Source organism: Triticum dicoccoides, chromosome 1B (genome assembly GCF_002162155.2).
Source record: "Triticum dicoccoides isolate Atlit2015 ecotype Zavitan chromosome 1B, WEW_v2.0, whole genome shotgun sequence".
Taxonomy (NCBI): domain Eukaryota; kingdom Viridiplantae; phylum Streptophyta; class Magnoliopsida; order Poales; family Poaceae; genus Triticum; species Triticum dicoccoides.
This window is the reverse complement of record NC_041381.1, coordinates 323,773,047-323,780,162: the sequence shown is the minus strand read 5'-3', so window position 1 is coordinate 323,780,162 and position 7,116 is coordinate 323,773,047.

The window sequence follows — 7,116 nt, the reverse complement described above, 5'->3', positions numbered from 1 at the left end:
AAGATGTCGCGCACATTTTATTTTAGCTCACACGTCACACACTTATACTATTACTCTTGCAGCGAGCGTTCTTTGGGCATAGTATATTGTACTCTCACGAAGAGAAGAGGTGCACGCACGCACTAGTTCTCTCACACCCACTCGCAGGTACACGTAGGAGCGCATTTTTTTGAAGCTGGTACAACAAAATCACTCCACTATATATATAGGCAGGAGCCTTAGCTCTTGCTTTACTAGGGTTCCTCTTGTTCACTCTCTCATGCTCTCCTGATCTAAGCAAGACATAGGTGGCCACACTCTCTCTCAGCTCACGGCTGGTCACAAATCCGGCCGGACAACCTTGATCGGGGCAAGGGTGTAGGTGCATCGTTCACGATGTCGTTGGTGGTGAGGGAGGAGACCAACGGCTGACCACGAGTCCCGATCGGTGGTCGTGCCGTTCTCTCCGAGAGAGCGCCGGCTCGGGAGGGCCTCTGACCCCTTCTTCCTCCCTGCGGTATTGTGGCCAAGATGCGGCCCCCCGACGCCGTCTTTGCCACATGCCGTGGACCCTCAGGTATATATTCCTTCGAAACGGAACACCTGCCTTGCTCTACTGCCCCAGCTCCCTTCGTGTGGATCTTTTTCTACTTCCATCCGTTGTTCCAAAGCCACCTAGACTTTTACTATTATTAGAGGTAAAGCTAGTTCATACAGTCGACTCTAAGCGTTGGTTCAAACAGGGAAGAACGTGGGAAAGTTGTAGCATGAATCTAGGACTTGGTTCTAAGAGTAAACGGGGGAAAGTAGTAGATACTGGCTACCCAACCGGTCTCTTGGTTGAAAACACGAAGAAAGCATGGTGGATGGCGAAGGGTGGGGGAAGTGAACCTATCTTTTGGTTGAAGAAGGAAAGAAAGTGACGGGTGTTGGGGGACAATGCAAATGAGAATGAGCAGGTCTAGATTTCATGTGCTCACATAGGAAAATTTCGCCGAGGAGATAAAAAATGGGACAAATGCAGACATGTTGCCTGAGTGTTTGCCGCTCTCGGTGGTCACATCTGCCTCACCACTTTATGCCCCTGCTGTCCCTACGCCCATATCGCTACCGTTAATGTAAAATCACATGAAGCATTAAGCAATGCCACCTAATGTCACTATAAGTAATGGTCTAGTGCCGTCGATAAATTGAAGCAATGCCACCACCATTTTATGAAGTGCTTCCGTCTTGCTTTATTTTCCATGAATTGTGTTTTTGCAGTTACACTTAAATCTCACACCGCTAACATCGCTTCATCCCAGTGGAACTGCAGAAATTTGATTGCACATTTACTGACCATGTGCTACTCTCATGACAGTAATACTAATGCTATATTGTTCTACATGTTAATCTAGTGGCATTGTTGATATGGCGTGATGCTACTTACTTAAGGACTCTTCATACTGTCAATCTAGTGCCAATTATAACACAGTAGATGCTGCTGTTAATCATATGCCACTGCAAATATCTGTCAATGTTTAAATAATCGTATTTTGTATTTGCGCAAACAGGAATGTCTGTCTTCGTATCGTTTCTATCCGCGCAATCAAAAGCACACACCTCAGTTTTAGTACAACTCCGCAAAATGAGATGGCTATACCTCGTAGCCGTCATCTAACCTCCCGTCTTCAAGGTATTCCTACATTGGTAGTAACTAAGGTAGAATGACCAACGCAATCTAAAGGAAGCTGATTCGTACGTTTTACTTCCTGATTGCAGTGTAGGGACGAGCGAAAACAACTGCATCCTAGTCCGGAATGCACTTTCTACCAGTTCATCCATGGACCGAGGACTAGCTGGCACGGCTGCATGGCGGTTTTTTGGGCGGGTGCGTAGACAAGAGGCATTGTAGTCTGCTTATTTCTGCAAATAGCGGTGCTTAAATTTAGTGGAATGCACAAGAATTTCACCTGGTCAGGCTACAACAAAAACTGCATGTAGAGACGTCATATTCTAAATCTAGAGACATGTTATTTCATCTATAGGCAACCATAGAGTCGACTTAGTAAAGCGTCTTTGGAGCGTCTCTCCACAGACCGTCTCAAAGCACATAGACACGCTGTCTAAAGCGTCTGTACATGGCATGAGACGCTATATTGGGACGTCCAAAGGCGTCTCTAGATATGACACGCTATATTTGGACGTTCAAGAGTGTCTCTGATATGTAGAGTCGTTCTGTTAGACGCGCTCATACATCTCTACTAATAGGGATACACGCTATGTGCAGACATTATATTCGTCTCTAAGTATACAAAAGCTTTAGCCACGTAATATTTTACTTCAAATTATATTTGATTTATTTCAAATGTGTACTTCGCCATTTCAAATCCAGTAACTTTATCCTGCTATATGCTTGTGCATAATGATCAAGAAATATTGTATATAGCAACATCCACCCATATCACCAATCGCATTCATGAGCAACAAATATCATGAACAATATGAAGGGATCCACCCATATCACTGATTGTATCCACAACCATCCCATTCACACAATTTCATTTAGTAGGAACAAACACCTTAGGTTCACAACTGAATCAAATAAGATCTTCATATAAAATATTCAAATAATTAAGAGATCATACAAACTTTAACTAAGTTTTCCTATAAAGCTAAAATCTGTATATAAAACATAATATTTGTCCATCTAAAGAATAATTCTTCTATAGTTCTCCCGGCTCCTGCAATGCACTCCTTTTCTAAATTTTGAGCAGCCCTGAAAAAGAAAGATAACAGAGAAATTTTTAGAATATAGCTTTTAAGACTATTATGAGAAGAAATGTACTTTGATGATGTACCATACTAGTGTTTGGCAGCCCTCTTTGGTTCTTGCGCAATTGCTAGGATGCAATTCCTGGTTAGTCTTTTCCGGTAAAGTTGATTCTATACAGCCTTGATTGAACCTATCAATTTTTTCAATGTGCGCCATACGGAAAACATAAACATTATTTGACAATGAATCACAAGTTTATGAACACACACACACCTTAGCAACCATGTGTGGTAAAGATGAACCAGTGTAATCCTCCTTGGTCCTCGAAGAAAAGCTAGGATGCAATTCCTGGGCAGTGATCTGCCATATCCGGCAAAGTTGATTCTGCACTTCCATGATTGTTGTAACCCTCTTTGGTTGATTCTGCACGGCCTTGATTGGCCTTATCAAACTTTTCAATGCATGCGTTCTACATTTGAGGTTCAGTTCAGTACGACATAAACATACATAATCATAGGCATTGTTTGATAATGAAGTATGCGCACACACCTCAGCAACCATGTGTGGCAAAGATAAACAATGTAATCCTCTTTGGTTCTCGCAGAAAAAATAGGATGCAATTCCTGGGTAGTGATCTGCCTGTCCAGTAAATTTGATTCTGCACTTCCTTGATTGACCCTATCAAACTTTTCAATGTGTGCTTTCTACAATTGAGGTTCAGTTCAGTTGCAAGTAAACTTATACAAAACATAGGCATTTTTAATAACAAATGAGAAATGTGTGCACACACCTTAGGAATCATTTTTTCTTGTGGTAACGATAAACCGGTGTAACACTCTTTGGCTCCCGCACAACTGCTAGGATGTAGTTCCTGCAACTTATGATGAACAATTGTTTAAGTATGAGAATGAAGTACAATATTTATTAGTGAAGAAACTATTACATCACCTGCATAGCACTCAATGGAGCATATTCTTCAGCTTCGTTATGTGATTCATTTGGGAGGTCACCGCCAACAACTCTTTCGCGAGATCAACCTGAAACAATAACAAGATAATAGTAAAGTAATACTCATATTTTTATCTTTGCAGAAAGACATGTGGTTTAGATACTAACTTCATCACTTCCCGCGGTTACAAATTCATTTCTCAAATCCTCAGTGGGGAATTTTCGCTTCAGGAACGAACGGATCATAGCCAACTCATATATCACGTTTTCTATATTATCTCCTAGTGCCCGCAGTGCAAATTGAACATTTCCTTTTTTTCTCTCAGGATGTTGAACAAAAGTTAGTCCCTGAGAAACTTTTATTTCGCACTAATGCTTAACACCATGATGGTACATGTTGGACTCAAGTGATACATGTTGGACTCAAGTGGAATAAGGTGATCTTGCCGTAAATATGACCCATGCATGCATTTAACTGAAAAGGCACCCAAAAAGCACTTCAGAAGTTACTGTAACGCACACAGCAACATACAAACCTGTAAACAAAAATCTTGTAGTGCACAATCTGAGAGCTGCTGATTGAACCTCCCTTCAGCTAAGATGCAAAAATCATAACTAACGAGATAGTGGGACTGCACTGAGATGAGGTAGGAAATAAGACAGACTAAAATTACTACAGAATAGCAAAGTACATTGCAGCCTGTACAACCAAACACTACCATGTTTTATGCTCCAGCATAAATGGAATTTGAGATTATTTGTTTCAATCTATATAACATCGCTTGTACTACTTTTGAGTTTTACCATATAAAATTTGATTGGACCAAATAGTTGCTCACATATTTTCGAGAAAATCTGTCATAATTGATTTCTAGGCAAGCAAGCAATCCAAAAAACACTTAGAGTGCATGCCTACATGAAGGAAGAAAGGAGACGAAGGAGAAGAGGATCAGGACTTGAGATGCATAAATGAAGGAGCCCACTTCGATTGATTTAATGGTAAACTAGTAGGGGCTATGGGATTTAAGAAATTACCTGCTTGACGTGGTGGAGGCTGAAGATACGGATGGAGGCGAGAGCTGCTTGCGGGCTGTGTACCGACGGAACACGCGCGCAGCTTCGAGTGAAGGATGAGACCTGCGTGGGTCCGGCTTTGTGAGAGTGAGGATGGCGGCTTCGTGACGCGGGGACGACGGACACCGACGGGGCTCCGATTAGCAAGCTTGTCGATGGAGGAAAACGGCAATCTGCCGCAGGCGGCGATAGCAGCAGAGGGCAGCGCTTCAGGTTGAGGGTGCCACCGCGTCGGGTACATGAACTGGCGGCGCGCGGGGTGGTGGTCACGCCGCAGATTGGAATCGGTGGTTGGATAAATGGGGAGGTGGTGGTGGGAGATGGCGGCTAGGGAAAATATCCGACGATATATGGAGAAAGAAAATTGAGAGACACGGGAAGTATGCGCGGTAAAGAAAATAATCTCTAGCGCCAAAAAATTTATAAGCGAAAATAGTCCCGCAAAAAATTGATTTAGTGGGAATAGTTTGGGAGCTCTAATTAATCACATGTATGGATGTGTTAAAAACGCATATATGGATAAATGAATTTTTAGGTCTATCTTATATTGGATCAATGCGTATGCTTTGTTCTTTTTTCAAAAAACAGCAAACTCTATTGGGTAATATTCATATTCAAGTAATATCAATATAGTTTGATAAAAATAATAAAGGTGGTGGTAGATCCAAGTTGGGCTTCCCCCTCCGTCGCGTGCTGCCCGTGTCCGCGGCGGATGCCGCCCCGACATGCCGTCCCTTCACATAGCCTTGTCGGCGATGGAGTGGTAGCGTGTCGCAACTCCTTCAAGCTGATTTTGACCAGCTGGTCACTGATGCGGTGTCAGTGTCCGATGTGGAGAACGTGGCCCAACATTGAGTCGCTCCTACCGCTCCTCCTCTCGCGCCACCTCTTGACTATCATCAAGGTGTTGCGTGATAATGTGTCGTCTCAACGATGAGGTAATGGAGTAAGCCCCCAGAGGGCTCCTTTTGCTTCATGGCACTCGAAGTAAACCTTCCGCACCGGTTTCAGCAAATTGTGTGGCTGGTTCGAGTGTCCAGCATGGCCGTCGTTGCCATTTCTAGCTCCCGATATCCTCTACCCACCAAAATTCAAGTCTCAATTTTGACATTGATGTTTGCATTTTTCCGGATTTATTCCAGGCATTCCGGCGATGTGCGTTCAGTGGGAGGAGACGTTTCCGTTAACTACGAAAACGCGTGTGTCGACTTCATCAATGTCAAGATGATGTGTCGGATCAGTCTCTTGGAGGTGCTCATAGGGGTAGGATGTGCGTGCATGTATGGTACATACGGATGAGTGTATGTGTGTATCTATGAGCGTATACGTCTGTCTATACTATGTTCAAAAAAACGCCGGGCCATCTAAGAGCAACTCCAACCAGCCGACCCAAACGGACGACACGGTTTGGCTGTTTTTTTGTCCGTTTGGGTCGGCCACGCAGACATTCGTGTCCATTTTTTTCATTTGGATCGGCGCGTGCACCCAATACTAGCCCGACCCATTTTTTTTAAAAATGCGGACTTAAAAAAAGAGCAATCACGTTCAAACTTAAACATAATTAAACATCAAAAGCCGGTCAACCGCCGGCCAAAGTCCACATAAAAAGTAAACATTAATTAAACATAAAAAAGTCTACGCCGCCGTGCGCGCTGCCCTAGGCGTCCTCGTTATCCGACCCGGGGCCGGAGAGGTCGACCAGCTCCGGCGCCGAGTCAGCCCAGCGGAATGCCGCCTCCCAAGCCGGGGCCAAGTCCTCCTGTTGCGTAGGTTGCGTTGCCGACTGGGCTGCTCGCTCGCATGATGTTTGTCCTCCTCTTTCTCACGGCACTCCTCCTCCTCCTCCTCGTGCTCGATCTGCATGAGCCGCTCGCCGGTGCCGCTGAAGAAACCCATGGCGCTAGGGTTCGCTTGTCACTAGCGAGGAAGCACACGGGGGTTAGATGTGGGCGGGCAGTGGAAGTGGATGAGGTCGGCCACCCGCGCTCGTGGATTAAAAAAGGATGACCGCCCGCAGCTTCCACTCACTGATGCTTGAGCCCCGTGGTAGGTTTGCGTCGGCTCGTCGGGACTGGCATTTTTGTCCGCTTTGACCCAAAGGACATGGGCGAACGAAAATGGGTTGGCCGGTTGGAGTTGCTCTAAGGCACAAGCGCGAACTTCCCTCCTGCTCCTGGTTTTGGAGGCGTCAAAAGCTTCCTTGGTCGGGTTTTAGGAAGCATCCAAAAGCTTGCCAGGTTTTTAAGTTGGGGTATCTTTATCATCTTTAGGTTTATTTCGCCGAAGTTTTACTTTGTTTTCCTCGTTTTTTCTTTTTTTTCCTTTATCTTTTATTGTTTTTTCTTTTTTTTGTTTATTTT